This window comes from Octodon degus, unplaced genomic scaffold (genome assembly GCF_000260255.1).
Source record: "Octodon degus isolate 3935 unplaced genomic scaffold, OctDeg1.0 scaffold00117, whole genome shotgun sequence".
NCBI lineage: Eukaryota > Metazoa > Chordata > Mammalia > Rodentia > Octodontidae > Octodon > Octodon degus.
The window spans coordinates 7,684,174-7,702,500 of record NW_004524693.1 but is presented as its reverse complement, the minus strand read 5'-3'; the positions used below and the strand labels follow the sequence as shown (position 1 = coordinate 7,702,500).

Below are 18,327 nucleotides of genomic sequence, written 5' to 3'. Positions count from 1 at the left end.
AATGAAACCATATCCAAACACACACACATACACACATGCACATACACACACGCACACACAAATCCATAACCATTACTTGTCCTACAAAAAGTTGATGCCATTGTACACTCCTATTTATGGTATATTACAGTGAGCAATGTTCCTTTTATCCAGAATTTAATGGGAACAGTTTGAAGCTATTCATTATAGTGGACTGCTATTGCTATGTGCCTCTGGCCAGAGCTGCTCTTATCTCCTGTGAATCAAGGGACTAACTGCATTGGTGGGACTCAAAGGAGAAACACAAATTAAAATATTAAAGTTCAGTCTCTATTAAATGCATATCCCTTTTGCACCATTGTGAATTTGAAAAATTGTAAGTTGTTCTATCACCAATTGGAAGCCATCCTTACATAAAGAAAATGCTTAATGGTTCTGATGCCACATACATACGCTCAAGTATTGTGTAATGGTAGAATGAACACAGGAATGAAATTAGGAAACCTGGTTTCTAGGACTTTGTGAACCGTTGCACAGTTGACTTCAAATCCCTCGGTATCCATTATCTCATCTATGAAGTGTAGGTCAAAATAATTGCTGAGGTGTGGATGTTGTATGGATTAAATGAGGAGAAACAAAAGTGGTTTGTAATTTAAGAAATAGGGTACAAATGCCTACTGATTATTAAAGTAGTACTGTACCCTTAAATGAAGAAGCTCCCAAGCAAGGGAGGAGGGGGTGGTGGCAATGCAGTGGAAAAATTACACAGATGAAATCTTTAAGCTATTTGAGCTTTAAATCCCTTCCTTGAAAGTTCCCAAGTGTCCTACATTCTTAGACACCAAATTTCATTGGCAATAAAGACTACTTTCTGATATTAAGGATAATATAGATTGTCACCTTTCTGTAGGAAGACCGAGTCTTGTGTTGAGTTTGAGTCCTAAGTCCAGGCCTCTTTGGATGACATCATTATGCTTCAGTTTGGGAACTACGTTATAAGATTTTAGTCCCTTGCTAGTTTCTATAATCACCAGGGAGAGAAAAAATATGCTCATGAAAAATTTAAATAATCATGTGCAGTGACTCTGGGTTAAAGCTGAGGTATATAGGAGGATCAGAGTGAGATCAAATATCTTTTAATTACGATTTAAATCAACAGCCTGGAAGATCAAAGCTAAATCATTAGCCAGAAAAATACAGTTACATCTTCCTATTTCTTAAAAAATAGTTCTTGTTTAAAATGACTCAAATAGATTCATTTCACAAATCGGAGACATTAGCACTAAGTGAATGACATCTATTTCAATGAGCAATATTCCTGAGGTTACTTTTACAATATAAAAAAGTTAAATGGGATGTGGTTACTTTTTTAACCAACAATTAATTAAAAGGGTATCTGTAAAATCATTTGTAGCAGAACTATCCTGATTTCACCTATTATTCAAGCATATGCGAAGAAAAATATTGGAAAATTTTGCATGCAAAGGCAATTACCACAAACAAAAAGGTATTTTAAATGCTTGAATTTTAAAGATACAAAATAGTAATAAAACAACAGCATTAGAAACAATACAAAATTTCACTAAACAAAGTAATAGGAATTCAACAATGATGTTGTATTGCATGATATTATCTTCAAATTAACTGTTTACATTACCAGGTACAAACATGCATAATTGCTTTAAAAAACAGAACAACACCAAAAAGTTACAATTTTTTTAAAAAATAGAAAGAAAAATAAAAGATTACTTCTTTCAAAAGAACAGCTTGAATTTTAAAAACCTAAATTTATTTTATTTTCAATAAAGTAATTTTGTCATTTATTGGAAAAGTACATATCTATAATTATTTATTAGTTGTATTGCTTTGGTAATAACCTGTTTGTAATAAACATTTAGTGTAGGAATAAGGTAAGCACAGATTGATAAAACATTAAGTTGTGAATTTCCATAAAAACCTAAATTAAAAAAAAAAACTAAATTTTTGTCCTGGGGCTTGAACTCAGGACCTTGAATTGGCCAGGCAAGCACTTAATCTGCTGAGCCAACGCCCCACCCCTAAAACCTAAATTTTGTATGGTCCGTTTTTTTTAAATCAAGTGCGCATGTAATGAAGTCCATAACACCTTGTTTAATTTACTTTTGATGTTGAAACTCATTTTTGTTAGTATTATGCACAAACAACTGCTAGGTATTTTGCAGTATTGAAAAAATTTGAATAAACAAGCACTAGGAAAGATCATGGCCCATTGTAACCATTCAAGTATTGGAGGATGTATTTATCTTTACGAAAAACAAACAAACAAACAAAAAAACAAGTTTGAAAGTAGGGGGTTTTTTTGGCGGCTTTCATTGCGGGTATGGTGTGGCTTGTGGAGCTGTAGAGCTGTGGAGCTGGGGATCAAACCACAGTCCCTCAAGCCTGACTGTCTTTGCCCAGGCAGGCGCTTAAACAACGGAGCTAACCAGCAAGCCCCCCAAAAGTTGAGAAGGACTTATTATTTTGGCGACAATTTTGAAAGTAGATAAGAAAAATCAACCCTAATTCTACCATTTTGGCCCAACCATTATAATTTTAACGTTTCTTCTGATTGTTTTATCTAGGCATATTTTACACCATAAATTTGAGTGTACTTATTACTTTGTGGCAAACTTTTCAAATACTAGCTTACTGTCTCCTTGCTGGGATTTATCATAATTTACATAACCTAGCCAAATTGTAGGGAGGATGGCTTTTGGAGTACGAAGAGACGATTTTTGGAGTTAGATTTTAGAATGCTTTGGACCCCTAGAAAATGTGATTACTTGCCCTAAAGATAAGAGAAGCCATTGACTATTTCAGGTAAAGGCTGGGCATGTTGATGAAATTATATACACGCACATACACTCAATTTTAAATAGAAGAATTATTCTTTTACGTATAATGCTGTGTTTTGAAGTCTATTTCATGTGCAGAAAGAGGAGAGTCCTTAGCTAGATCGCTAGCCCTTTGAATCCCACCGCCACATGTGCCTGAGTTTTCTGTGTAAACCTGCTTGCGTGACAGGTGGTGTCCCAAATCCAACTTATTTCCCCAATGAAGTGTGCCCCTACAGCTTGTCGAATTTACTCTTCTGAAAATTCTTCTGCAAGCCCATTCTTCTGACGTGGCCAAGGAAAGAAGATAAACGAAAGGTACCCTCCCCTCCCTCCCGTCAGGTGCCTTTCTTGATGGCTCCACCTCCTTCTAGATAACCCTGACAGTAGAAGTTTCCCATCTCCTTTTCCTTTCCCTCTCCTTGTTCCCTCCCCCTCAGCCCCCCGCCCCCCCTTTCCAGAGCGCTTCCTGCCTGGAAACAAAAGATTGGTCCCCAGTAGCCCACTCAGGGCGATTTTAGTTTTATGCTCACCATCTGATTGGCCTAGGTACGGTGCAGAGCGCGGGTGACGTCATAGCAGAGAAGGGCTAGGGAGCGGTTGCTGAGCAGGGGCTCTCTCGCGGGCGGGCAGCTGTGGCGGCGAACCAGCTGGGATCTTGCACTGGGGGCTGCAGCTTTTCCCCTGCGGGAGCCTGTGCGCTGGGGCAGGAGAAGAGCCAGGGGGAGCGGGCTGGGCCCGGGGCTGCGGCTGCGGCCGCGGGGCTGCGGCTCCCCAGCCCCGCCAGCCGGAGCGCTTGGAGGTAGAGGAAAGGTCTTGACGGGGTGGCTGGACCCCAGGCAGGTAAATCCCGCGACTTATGGTACCTCGGATAGCTCGGGGGAGAGGGTGGCGGCCGGGAGCTGCTTTGAGGCTACTGGGCAGATGTTCAGTTTTCCGGGTCCCCCGCCCGTTCCTGTGGAGCCCCAGCTTCGAGTCTCCTACGTGGCTCTCCCTGACCCCTGAAACCCAGCACGCAGTTTGCTGGATCCCGGTTCCCAGGCAAGTGGGTGTGTCCGGCCATCCCGGGAGGGCCTGGACTCCTTTCCTTGGCCAAGCCCGCTACTTGCTTACTGGGGCCTGGGCTGCTTGAGGCAAAATCCACCCTGAAAGCTACGTCAGCCTGTAAATCTTATACTACCTTCCTGCACCCCCTCCCCTCCAGCCACAGCACTGGTAACAGCATACCCTCAGAAAAGGGGAGGGGGTGTGGCCGCGTTTTGGCCAAGTCCAAGGCAGAAGATCCACAGAGCAAACAGAAAAAGTGACCATTTTGTTAAATCAGCGCCCTCTCCCTTAATTTTTTTATTACCCCCTCCCCTATTTCAGTAGGGGGATGGTAACCACCGCTGGTCTCTTTTTTTCTATTCCTGTGGGGATGGAATGATGCAATAAGGTCACTAGAAAGCCCAGAGTCTCTCTGTTGTCCCTGTCTTTGTCTGGGTAGTGGGGTCATTGGGTCTACTGTATCCCTCCTTCTCTGACCCCCTTAGCTCGCCAGAGGCATTGCCTTCAGTTTCTGAACTGGCACTGGCAAGATTACTGCTGCACTTGAGGCTAACTGAACATTTTTGATTCTGGATGTTGCACGTTTTCTTTCCTTAGGTGGTGCTTGAGGGGTGGGGTGAAGATTGGTGGAGTGGTGGTTCCAGCAAGGAAAGAGCCAGAGGCCCCATTTAGTTTGTTTTTTTTTTTGTTTTTTTTGTTTTTGTTTTTGTTTTTGTTTGTTTGTTTTGGTCCCACTTTCCAGAATCCACTTGCATATTCTGGTCTTGAGGATTCTGGGCTGTGCTCTGGAGAAGCAAAGGAGAGATCAGTGAGTGGCTTTGCTTTGGGAAGCATGACAGGGGTGGTTGCAGTGCTGTTTTTTTAAAACATGGTTTTCAGCAGGGAAGCCTTTAGCCATGTTAGTCTTGCTTCCTCCATGGTTTTACAGATTCAAATCCAGGCCAACTGTGTGGCTCTCTGAGGTATTGGAACAGAAGGAGGTCCATTCCTGTTGGTGACAACACTGTGGCCCTGCTCTGGGATGAGCAAGGTGTAAAGGTCAGTGGGGTTTCACAGGCTCATTTGCGAAATTGGAATTGAACAGGACCTGTGATTTGCCACTTGAGGCTCCCAGTCGGGAGCACCTCTGGGCAAAGGGAATTAATAGTTGTAATGGATGATTAATAGGCCTGGGTTTGGGGAGGGAGCCATGTACATCTGTGTTTCTGGCTACAAATGTTTCTGAATACCCCTCCATCTTCATGTGAGATGAGAATGGGAAGATACTGGGCAGGATGCTGGGTTCAAGCTGGCAGTGGAGAACCCTGAGTCCTGAAAGACCTTGAGCTATCAAGGAGTCAATCCTTCAAGTCTCCTGACAGACAAGTGGATCTTGTAAAGGAGTCCAAAGGGAAAATGGAGGTTCACATATAATGTACAAAGGATACAGGAAAGGGGCCACAGTACCCTGTAGACATTCTGACAAGCTGACTCTTCCCACAGATCCAGATTGTTCTGGTCAGATGTGAAGATAGTGTATAGAACCAGCAAGTCTGCTGTAGTCTTGGAGGAGAGTTGGTCATGGATGTGAGAGCTGAAGGAAAAGAGGAATAACTGCAGGGAGGAGAGGTGCTGCCATCAGGGTCTTTGCTACTAGGGTATGAGGTTGAAGGTGATCATGGCAAAAAAAAAAAAATCTCAGCTCTAGATCAGATGGAGTAGGCAAGGTTCCGATGGAGGAGTCAGGGGATCAAATGGGGAAGAAAGGAGCAAAGCCATAAAGGTATACAAGAAGAAAGTCATTGTCTTACCAAGAACCCAAAGGCTCTAATTTCTTTGGTGAGATAGAAAAGTTTTTGTAGTTGAGGCATCTGTGGCTCAGCCAATAATTAGGGAAATTTAGGAGCTCAATCACCTTCCCAGCTATGTAACCCACCTTCCACAGACAGTATATTGACCAAGGAAACCAGAAGAAACTTCATGAGCAGCAGCCTTAAAAACCAGCTTTTTCTTCTTGGGTAAGGATAGATGGCTTGGGGACCAGGGCCCCAAAGGGAATTGGGGATGGTTTGAATCCGGCCCAGACAAGAGACTTATTTTTACATGGATGCCATAAGGCCAGATCTGAGGTCCTTGTTTAAAAAAAAAAATCTTCCCAGGGCCATTGGGCCCCCGTGTGCAGAGAATTGTGGAAAACCTCTCACCTGGAAGATAAGTGCAGCTGTGTAGGCATCTGGAGTAGTCTTAAACTTCAGCTGCACCCCCCTCAACACACACTCACACCTGCCAGGAGCTAGGCGTTCCCTCTGCAGGGCCAGGGTGGACACTGTGGCCAACTCGGCCCTACGCAGATTCTCCAGCAGGGGGCGAGAAAGGGCATGCATGAGGCGCAGGATCCAAGTCCTCCATTTCAAGTGTGAAGCCTAAACCTGGGATTAACAGCTGTGCGTTTGAAAATCTACTTTAGGGGAACTGGAGAAGCAAATGAGCCTCTAGGTTCTGAAGTTGTTTGCATTTCCTTCCAGAAATGCATCTCTTCCTACTGCTCTGCGGAGAAAGAAGGCATTTGCATTTGCATACACGATGATTACTTGAGTCACTAATACCCACAGCCTAACTGGGAGTTTAATTGGAACTGTTAATCAATGCAATAGATCCGTGTCTCATTTGCACATTCAGCTATTTATCTGTAAGTTGGAGCTGTGTGTACTGCACCCTAGGGATGCAGCAGGAAGGCAAAACTGCACCCACAACTGGGTCTAGGGATGGGAAGCAAAATGGGAGAAAGTACACCTTGAAAGTTGAAAATAAATTTGCATTTGGCTGGTGGGGATAGGGAATGAATCATTGCAAAGGTGTGCAAACAGAGAAGCCTGATCTCTGGATGGAAGAGGACATTCCTGGAGCCCATGTGGGTGCTGAGGAGTTAGAGTATTTCCTCTGTGTTGCTTGTTTGTTGGAGGCAGAAGGGGGTTGAATTTTGAGAAAGAAGGTAGGTTGTTTTTTTTTTTTTTTTTGAAGGAGGACCAGATGCTGATATTGAGTGAACCTGGGAAATCAGAAAGCAAGTGTTCTGGTCTGAATATGTCTGACTCTTCTCTGGGCCTCAGATTTTTCCTCTTTCAACTAATGGAGCTGGCCTAGGTGTTCTCTAAGATGCTGGTGACACTTGAGAAATGAGTCCATTTACTCTTGGCAGTGAGGCCGGGTACATTAAAGTCCACCACTCTATGAAGAAAAGTACCTCTTTGATGTCATGCTCCCTTCTGTATGTCCTCCTGTTTGGGGAAAAAAAAAACATACAGAATAACGACACACTCTCTACACACATTTTATCTCTTTCAGCAGTGTGGCTTTACTTTTATGTCATGTGAGTGGAAAACAGCAAGAAAAAGAAGCCCAAACTGAGAACTGGCTAGGTACTCTATAAGCAAGACACTGAAAAGATTTGTAGTGGGTACCTTGTGGACTGAACCTGGGAGGCTAATAGCAGATATTTATGAGTGTTCCTTACTCCCTAACTCAGTCTCAAAACAGGAAGAGCTTGGAATGAAGGATTATATTCTTTTTTCTTGGTGTTTTTCTCCCTCAGCTTCTATGCCCTGTGGAGTTTTTGTGATTTGGCATCCTAAACATCCTGACAACATAATAGCGCCCTCTAGTGACTTTAATGGGGACAGCTTGGTAGAGTTCCCCTTTGCCATCCCCTAACCTAGCCAGTACACTTGTGCAGCTGTTACTCTCTGCAGAAAAGAGCCCCCGTCCTTCTATCCATTACAGAGGAGAAACTGAAGCAGCTGCCACTTTCGGTAAGTCTCTGTACATAGAGAGGGGTTCAGAGAGGGAGCCATCATTCCCCTAACTCATGCCAGTGTTCTTTCCTTGTTTAGATTTTAAAAAGATCCAAAATACCTTTTCCAGAAATCTTAGTGCTGAGCAAGGCATTTGTCATGGGACAGATGTGGGATGCAGTAGTTTTTATAGGTAGTATTCCCCTTTTCCTGCACGCAAACCTTCATGGTGACAACCCTAGTACACAGACAGGGACTCTGGCAAGAAGCCAGCTGTAGTTAATTGTAAAGAAAGAGCTGAGGGGAGAAAGAAGATGCATGCACTGATATATGCACTGATCTGTATGCAGATCTCCAATAAGATGCTGATCTGAAGGTATATAGCACAGCACTGTAGACTCCAACTGTGATACCGGCACATAGTACTCAGAAAACAGTACAGATACACAGATGACATAGATGTATGACACAATCTGAATTAGAGACTTGATACATACACATAGCACAATAGAAGTGCAATACGCATGCAAGAGTGGAGACACATAGTGCATATACAAGAGCATACTGACTTGGTACATATACACAATATAATGTAAAAACAGAATACTGCACATATCCAACACAATACAGTCTCAGTACACAGCGAACATGGTGTAGATATGATGCAGACATACAATATGAAGCAGGGAACAGAACAGATGCACATGACTCACAGGGTGCATGTGCTGATCCACAGGACACCAAACCACACATATGAGCAGCACAATATTTCTCCGAGCAGACAAGAGGAGCTTGACTACCTGGTGGGGAGCTGTGTCTTATCAGTTCATTCTGCACTGGCTCATGTGGCAGAAGAAATGGAAGTAGGCTCAAGAAAAACTTTTGATGTTGCTCTAAAATACGGAGGAATTCGGTTAGTGCAGGCTGGTGTGTGTAAGCCCTTCGGTACTGATCCCCAGTGTGAGTGAATATTGCCGCTGTAGCCAACCCTCAGGCCCAGGAATGGGCAGAAGTTTATTGAGATCATTCCTGTGCCCTCCTCCAGCCCTGTCCCTCTTTGGAGCTTTGCAGCCCGTACTACTCTCCACTTCACCCTCCTGCAAGATGAGCTCATACAGCAAGGGAGGGGTGGACACACCACTCAGTGGTGCAGTGGGTGGGATTTGGAAAGGCTGCTTAGTGTGTGCATGTGGGAAGAGCATAGGGAATGCCAGGGATGCTGTGGGACAGTCGTGCTCTGGAGTCTTGCCCAGAGGAATAGGCAAACCAAGGGTATGGTTTGATCTTTTTATTTGTGAAGGGGAATTGGAGATCATGGAGCTTTTCTTGGCTCCCTCAAGTTTCAGTTTTACTGTTTCCATTTTGACATGCTCATCTATCCATCATTTTGGATTAAGACTGCATTCTGGTGTCTTTTAATAAAATACGTGTTACCCTGGTTCATGCTCTACTGGGAATAAACATAGTTGTAGCTTCTCCCTGAGGATAAATAGCATTGAGGGGAAAAGAGGGGAAAGCAGAATGAGGGTTGCAGAACTTGGGGTATTATAAAAGGAAATCACCCTCCCCCCTGAGAGGCTCAAGTGACTTGTCGGAAGAGGCCCCAAAATGGGGAGATTAAAGAGACCTTGTTTTCAACTGGAGATATGACTCAGTAGTGTACAAAAGGTGATGAGTTCTAACTATCCCCAGTGCGTACACATGCACACGCACACGCACACACACATGCATGTACATACACACATAGGAAGAGCAAGACAGGCAGGCAGGCAGGCAGAGAGACAGACAGAGACCCTTTCTTCTGCATTGTTAGATGTGGAAACCTCTCTGGGGAGATTAGCATAAATGATCACCAAAGCAGCAACAACAAACAGTATTACTGACTCTAAGCTACCTGGGGATAGCTATGGAAGGCAACCTTGGGATGGCATGTGGAGGCAGAAGGAAGTAGAGGGGAACTTCAAACAAGATCAGAGGTTGAAGCCTTAAGCAGCTGTAAGGAGATCACGGACCTCTAGGCTATACCCAGAGAACAGACTTTCTCCCAGTCAAGTGAAAGAAGTTGTTGGAAAAGAGGATGGAAATAGAGGTGGACATCTGGAGTTGAGAGATGAATAGAACTGAATAGCAATTCTAGCTTGTCAAGAAGCTTACACATTCTCAGAGCCAATCAAATCTGGTCATGATCTCTGTTTCTTATTGCACACTATTGTTGCCTCTTGCAGTATGCAAATTTATCCATAGTTATTTGTGCAATATATATATTTCACATGTCTTATTTGATTTGATTTAGAGCTGCCAATACATGCCCAAGTAACTAAAGCAAAATAATTTTTTCCATTTGATAGCAAGTAGGCCTAGAGTAGTGAAATGACAAACAGCAGTTTTCAACTTGTACCTTCTACCTCCTGACAGTGTGCTTTGTGGAATCCTACATAACATTGTTTTTACACCTCTTGCCTGTGATTTTCTAGACTGCTTTGTTCTGAGATCACTGTAGTGTGTGTGTGTGTGTGTGTGTGTGTGTGTGTGTGTGTGTGTGTGTGACATGCCTGGGAGGTTGAACAGGGGAGTAGTAGCACATAAAGAAAGAGGTTCTTTCTCCCCCACAATGCTTCTCTCAGCAGGTTTACCCCAAGAAGGAACAGCTCAGTCCTTGCATCTTGTGGCAGCTGCCCAGCACTGAGTCCATCAGGGCTGAAGTCAGCTCGACCCTTTCCCAATGGGCAGTACTCACCTGTGCCAGGGTCCTGCAGTGGTGGCCTTGTGAGGTGAGTAATGGCTTCTAGGGCAGGGAATTAGGGTTCTTGAAATCCAGATAAATGCGGGATTTGACCTGATCTCCCATTATCAAAGATCCTGCATAAGCATCACCAGCTAGTCTTAGAGCATGACTTCTTACTGGGGAGTTTGGTCTCATATAGCTGCCCTGGATCTCTTGATTCCCCTATGTTTAATATGAAAATGACAGCCTTGACCTACATTTTGGGGTGTAGTGGAGAAACAACATAACAATCATTACCAAGTCCTTTGCAAATGTCAAGCACCATCTAAGAGCTTCAGTGTAGCACAGAAAATGCTTCTCATCAAGCTGTCATATCCTTTTCTCCTTTTCTGATGCCTACATGACATTTCAGCCACATGCTCCACTTTAACCAATCAGCTCCTGGGATTTCTATTGCCCCATAATCTCAATTTTAACCTTCTTATTCAAAATGTACTCCCACCATATCCACCCACCTCTGCTTTAGGACCTGGAAGGCTTAGTTTAAACCATCCCGAACCTTCCCTCTGCCTTCACACCCAGCCAGGTGATATGGGTGCCCTTCCTCTCCCAGCCTTCCAACACCTGAGTAAGTAGTGTGTAGTACAACCACTTGCTTCTGTCTCACATAGTTCTTGCGTGGTTTCTGCAATACTTGCCAGGGAGAGAATTAGACTATAAGTTCTTCAAGGGCAGGGACTACTTAGTACACCTCTCTAGTCTTCCTTCCAAGTGTCTGACAGCAGTTCACAAATTGAGTTTCTCCCTTTCTCTGCACTTTCATTTTTATCATCCTAATCCTCTAGTCATCTCGCTGGCTCTTTGTCTCTCTCTGAGGCAATTACTTTAGCTTCCTCTGTTGGTTTCTGTCCTGGAGTCCAGCTACCTATTTGTAACTTTCTATCCCATTGTCCTCTTTGTGTGCTCCTCTGTCTCTTTGTCAGCTACTTAGACATCTCTCCTGTTGTCCAAGTCAAAAATGACTGACAGAAAACAAAAATGAAAAAATACCTCTCAAGAAAAACAAACAAGGAATATACAATTCCCTTTCACAGAAACTGCAGTGAGCCCTGGCCCTGGGCCTAGAGCACAAGAGAAAGCTAGAGCTAGCAGCAGGTGTTTCTGTGATGCCTGCTCATGAAAGGGAAGCTCCAGAGTTTCAGCCTTAGAATTGGAGGTATGAAATTACAGCCTTGCCGATACTGATGCATTCAACTTTCTAGAGATGTTCTGGTAGGAGATCCTCCATAGGCCCTGACTGACAAAAGGTAACTAGAACTGACTAAAATAAGAAGCAATCCCTGGGATCTCTGCTGGGTGTTCTATGACAGCTATGATAATAACTTTTACTTACCGAGTGTCTTCTGTTGCCAGCGCTGTGCTAGACACTTTAGTTACATATTATTTGCTCCTATAGTAACCCTCCAAGGTAGGTATTTTGTCTGACAGTGTCTTTGCTTCTGATTATACAAATGATGTCAACTGAAGTTAGGTACTTGAGAAAGAGATTGAGGGGATAAATAACTTGCATGTAACTGGAGATATGATGTGGATTTGGGAGCAAAGATACTTCCTAGGTTTTCCTAGCCTCCCAAGTTATTTTGGTACCAGTTAGTGCTGGTGCATGTGTTCCTACGTGCATACACACACAAACACACACACACACACACACACACACACACACACACACACACTCACCAGAGTGCTCATATACTCTGGTAGAGTCACATTTAACCTATACTCACCCTCTTATGATCATATTTACATAGTGTGCTATATATTTTTATACTGTCAGTACTCTCATACTTACTATATGTCCCTATCATTATATTTTCCTCCACTCTTACATTTCAATTCTTTCTTTTTTTTTTTTTTTTTTTTTGCGCAGAACCAGAGATTGAACTCGGGCCCTTGCACTTGCCAGGGAAGCGCTTATTCTACTGAGCCATCTCCCCGGCCCCTTCAATTCTTTCTTACATTCTCTCTCACTCATAGTTATACTCTTTCACACTTACATTCATACAGATGACAAAATTAGCCATATCCACCCATGTCTACACAGTCACACACTACACATGGACACACACAAACATTCCTCTTGCCTACAGTTCAAATTGCTCCTCATATAACTATACACATACTCAGTTTCATATAATTCAACATGCTTGTGTTGATGTTATCACTATTTCCTCTTCACAGTCAGTCACACATGCAACTCATCCCACTTGTGCTCATATATTCATGCTTACATGTACGCATACCATAAATACCATCTCACTTGCACTCTTATACTCAAAATTACATACTCTTGCACTCACACAGATAGCATGGCAACCATCTCCCTTTTCTTATTGCATTCACACAAAATCACACTTGAGCATGAAAACACATTTTATCCACTCATACTGAGATGTAATTGTACTCTATACCAAACTCTCAGGCATACACGCTAAAATACAACCACACACAAAAAGCCATTTTCATCAACAACTATCATTCTCCCTTTTTGCATTCATACACAATCAGTGCGCTCAGCTATTTTTAGCACGATGTACACCAGTACATACATATACGATTTAAATTAATTATTCATACAAAATTACATTAACACAAACCATATTTACTGTACAGCTATTTTCATATACTTACACTCTCACATTTTCAGATATTCACTCTCACATTTACTATGACAAACTCAATACTACCTTCTGGCTCATTCCCATAAACATACAATCACATTCCTTCACACTTACATTTATTCATATGTGCCCACTCATACACGCCAACTCTTACTCATATAATCACATATTTTTATACTAACCTAGTCACAGTACACACCTACATTCTTTTGTTTTGCGTTTTCAGATAGCATCTTCCTGTCATTCAGGCTGGGCTGAATGCAACACAGGCTGGCCTAAGGTTTGTAGCAATCCTCCTGTCTCAGCCTACTAAATGCAAGGATTACTGGTGTATGCCAGCACACTCACATTTTTATACCTTGCTCTCTTACTCCCACCTGGCATGCCCTTACCAACATTGCTGCACACATTCACACCAGTGCACATGTAGTGACATGCATAGTCATTGACCTGCCCTTACACTGTCACACATCACACCGATACTGATTATAGCAGTCAGTTGACATAGATACCTACATGTGGCACACAAGTACCAGTACTCAACACTCACACATTCACCCCAACACATTCTCACATACTCTGATGCTTTTATGTACATGGACCTATATGCCCATGAAGTTACACAAGCTCTTCCAAACTACTATGCACTCTTACTCAGACTCTTATGTGGCCACATTGACACTGACGCATATTTCACATTGACATTATCCTACACGATTTCACTAAAATAATAACATTCTTCTTTGTCCATTCCAGTTAATGGCCACATAATGGCAGTGACCCACGATCTCATGCACACACTCACACATACTTTCTGAAACTGGTACACATTCTCCCACACTGATACTGCTACATGATTTCTTTTCTTTTCTTTTCTTTTTTTTTTTTTTTTTTTGCAGAACCGGGGATTGAACTCAGGCCCTTGCACTTGCCAGGCAAGCACTTATTCTACTGAGCAATCTCTCCGGCCCCTGCTACATGATTTCTTGATGATGCACCTAACTGCATTTAATAGTTCATAATCATGGTTAATATTATTGCCCCCCTATTTGCTGCTAATGCTCATTTTATGCCTCTTAAAAAGTTTTCTGGTAACCAGTGGCCAAAGGTAGTGTTTGCCTCATCTAGGGTGCCAGTGGGAAGTAGATCCTTACAGAGCAAATGAGTTGAATTTAAGTCTAAGATTACAAGGCAAAGGTCAAATGCACAGATCACATTTTCTATCCCCATAATTTCCCTTTACAGAGATCATCTTTAATAGATCCTGACCAACAGAGATATTTTTTTTTCTGGTGGAACCGGGGATTGAACTCAGGCCCTTGCGTTTGCTGGGGAAGCACTTATTCTACTGAGCCATCTCCCCAGCCCCAAGAGGTGGGTTTTAAATAGCATATTCTATTTTCTGGAAGTTGTGGCTTAACTTGCCACCTCATTTCTCCCCTAGGGAGAGGGGAAAATGAAGAATATGTGTGTTTCCTTAGGCATGCTGAAGGTTCCCTAGGCACAGATACTTTTCTCCAGTTTTATGTTTATAATTTGGGATTGCCTGTGGATTACACACATGAAAAAGGTAGGCCTGTTTCCTCCAGACACCTTTAATCTAGCCAGGCCTACTGTTGTGCTTATAGCATGACATTTAAGAAAGCAGAGAAAAAGTTCATGAACTAGCTAGATGATGACATAAATATCAACTATGAGTATACATGTGCATATGTAGACTCTACTAAAATTTCAACAGTTGGTACTAACAAGCTAGTAGAGGAGATTTTTTTTCTGTAGGTGTGGGTAAAAGGAAGCTTAAGTGAGTAACTTGCTCTCCAGACAGACTGCAGACTTAGGAGGGTGAAAAGAAGCACAAATGCTGGAGTGAACCAGTTGGTCGGGAGCCTGGTGCTAGAGCTCTGTATCACCAGAGATTTTGAGAGCACAATGGAGCAACCTCCCTAGGAGATAGAGTAAAAAAATGAGGGCAAAATATGCCCATGCTACCATGTGACATGGATCTTGCACGCATGAAGAAGAGCTTATCCTTTGGAATGTCACACTCCCTGACTGCCATCATTAGACTGAGAACTACTTAGATACCAGAAGCTGCACCATATTACTAATTTTGGATTCCTGCCTAGTAGAGGGAAAGCCCAGAAAACAAAAAAAGGTGGGCAGTCCCTTGCTGTCAATATAGACCAAATGTATCTGTTCCTCAATCCTAGAATTTCATACCAGCTCAGATTAAGAAACTTCTATGTGCCTCACATAGCCTTAGACCTAGAGTGAGCTTCAAGCTAGTGAAAGGCAAATACTTTGTCCTTCAGATATTTCATTTGTGCAAGAAAAATGAAGTCACTCTAAAGTGTAGTACAAGGTTTGAAGCTTGTAGTACAAGGTTTGAAGCTTGGGGTAACATAATCCAGTAGTCTTCAGGCCGCAAAAGGCTTAAAATGCCTGCAAGTGATTGGGAAGAGGAGTCTCAGTTTAAGGAATCCGCATGTCTAACAAAGTAAACATCCTTATGGACATTTTATAGCACAGCCGTATGTTCTTTCTAGAACATTGTATAAGAGGTTTTTTTTTCACTGCAACTAAGGTAGAAAAAGAATAGTGAGCTACAGACCTCAGTGAGAATATTGTGCTTAGTTAAGCTTGAACCACTTCCTCCTCCTCCTCCTCCTTGAGATAGCTTCAGAGAAACAGTCTGGCAATTTACATTTGACAGTTTCTTCCCAGTATGCTGAGACTCATTGAAGGCATTTTACATAATTTATAGGACAGGTTGAAATTAAGAGGACAGGAGTACATCTACCTGGGTTCACTTGAATTTAGTGAGAAGTACTCAATGACATGACCCACCTCCTTGTATTTCTGTGATATTTTATGCTTTACAGAATACTAGTAACCTAGCCTCCCATTATGACAAAGGTATTAGGAACACCAGCTTTGTGGTCAGCTAGACTGGCATTTCCATTGCAGGTTACTTCCTAGCTGTGTAACTTGTTTCTGTAATTATGTATCTCTCTCAAGAGTCAGTACACTCATCTGAAAAACATGAGTGATGTTAATACCATCTATGTCATGGAGTTATTATGAAGATGAAATGGTGTAACTTAGATGAGCCTTTCCTTTCAAAGGCACCTTCAAAGAGACAGGATCTTAAGATAATAGAAATATAATAGAGACAGGAGATGTATCAGTATAACAGAGTCAGGACCCTAACATAATAGAAATATAATAGAGACAGGAGATAAAGAGCTACAACAGAGACAGAGCCTTAAGATAATAGAGAACAAGCATGGGGTTTTTGTAGCTAAACACTTGATTTTCATAAGACTCTTCTCTGTTTCTTTAAATCTTTATTTCTCCTTAGCCACAGGCCATATAACAGTGCTCGCTTCCACCTAAAAAGAGTGAAAAATAGGATTCACCATGGAGTTACTTCAATTCCTGCATCATTTTGGATATGTTTGTCACACCATCATATCGGCATTCCTTATTCATAGATGTCGCCCTAGTCATGTAACTTCTGTGTTGAAAACCATGAAGCCTACAATAAAGCCACCTTTCTTTTCTGCAGCAAAATATGGGAGAGAGAATGTTGAAAGGGACTTCCCAAGCTGATCTAGGCAGTGATGAGCTCTGCCCACAGGCAATCTTGTGCCCCGCTTATAATATTGAATGTCTGTTGTACGGGTAGAAGCTCTTTTCATTTCTAAGCTTTGGTCACAAACCCTATTATGGAGGCATGCTCATATACTTTGAAGCCCTGAGAACATCCATGTTCAAGCAAAGGCTGTGTGTGGCCAGGAGTGCATCATACATTAAATTTTTGTGTGACTGAGAGTATGAATAAGAGCATGGACTTCGGAGTCACACAGACATAGTGTGTGTAGTTGTACTTTTCTATTTACTAAGTATATAACCTGAGGCAAGTGAATTTTAATACTTCTTTACACCAGTTTCCTTATAAAATGGAAATAATACCTCATGTAATTATATAGGTTATGTGAGTTTATACATGAGTAACTTTTAGTAGACTGACTGGGACTGATAAAATCTTAATGAATGATGGTGATTTCACTATGGCTTATGAAATCTGTAGCTGTAATTGTAAACATGCTGTGTTGTATCATGTCTTAATTATAAATATTCTCTATTGGTAGAATGATTTAAATTATTTCCAGGCAATTCCCACATATGGATGGATCATTAGATCCTCACACCTTTCTGGTAAGATGGTCCCCTTTCCCAGATAAAGCAGTATATTTAAACATTCAGAGGAGCCCAAGAGTCTACTCCTGGTCATATAGCTCAGTAGCAGCAGTGCTAGGCTGAATAGGCACTGGTCCAAACTAATTATTTGCATCTTCTCTTGGCAAGGCCTTCTGAGACTATACTTAGCAAATAAGAGCTATTTAAACAGAGCATATTTATTCCTATGAAAAAAACCTAAATGCTAGTATCTGATTATCTACTAGCTGAAACCTACTGTTTTTCTGTATCCTGAGGAATGCCCAGCACACTGTGAAAATATAACAAATGTGACATCATCCCAGTACCCTTCTGAACCAAGCCAAGTTATAGCCACAGTGGTGCCATTCATCACCAAGAGCAAAATCTTTATTAAGGTATATTGTGTGTTTCATCTCATGTGGTTCTACTAACAACCCATACCCATGATCTGAGAATTGTTAAGAAACACTGAAGCACGTTAATGGGCATCTGGTGCCACTTGATCATTTCTATTATGACATGAAAAATAAAAGACAATAAGCTTAATGATTTCAAGTCATTTGGATATTCATAGAAATCTTCAAATTTTTCAACTTAATACGCTTCTTGAAATGTTTAATTTCTCTGTAATTTTTTTTTTTTTTTTTTTTGGTGGAACCGGGGATTGAACTCAGGTCCTTGCGCTTGCCAGGGAAGCACTTATTCCACTGAGCCATTTCCCCAGCCCCTGTAATGTTTTTCTAGTTTTCTGTATATAGTAAATTTTGTGGTGAGATTTATCACTATTGTGTAGTTTAATACTCTTGTAAGCAATACTTTTGTTTTCATTTTTTACTATGAAGTGGAAATATAGCTGCTTCTCAGTAAACATTTACTGCAAAGGACAACAAGCTAGGTAAGCTTTGGAGAAAGGATGGCAGGACAAAAACCTAGAAATTTTTCTGACCTTTCTATAATATTTATCTCAGCAATACATTCATCTCAAAAAAACTCTTTTGTTTTTCATGGCATCATTATAGTCTACTGCTTTGACACCTCTCTGAGTAATC

At 41.9% G+C, this 18,327-nt stretch overlaps 1 protein-coding gene across 4 annotated transcripts in view; it reads left to right on the top strand.

Annotated features, from left to right (window-relative positions):
- Positions 1-3,500: 3,500 nt before the first annotated feature.
- The window catches only part of Pak3 (p21 (RAC1) activated kinase 3), a 133,208-nt gene continuing 118,381 nt past the window's right edge, over positions 3,501-18,327 (top strand). For 2 of the 4 annotated variants that reach the window (XM_023699899.1, XM_023699901.1), the window contains exons 1-3: positions 3,501-3,677; positions 4,810-4,919; positions 10,279-10,422. The gene's annotated coding sequence lies outside the window, so the exon portion shown is untranslated. Of the gene's footprint in view, positions 3,678-4,629; positions 4,690-4,809; positions 4,920-10,278; positions 10,423-18,327 lie in introns of those variants that run through there. The other 2 variants (XM_023699900.1, XM_004640028.2) reach the window with 2 other exon arrangements.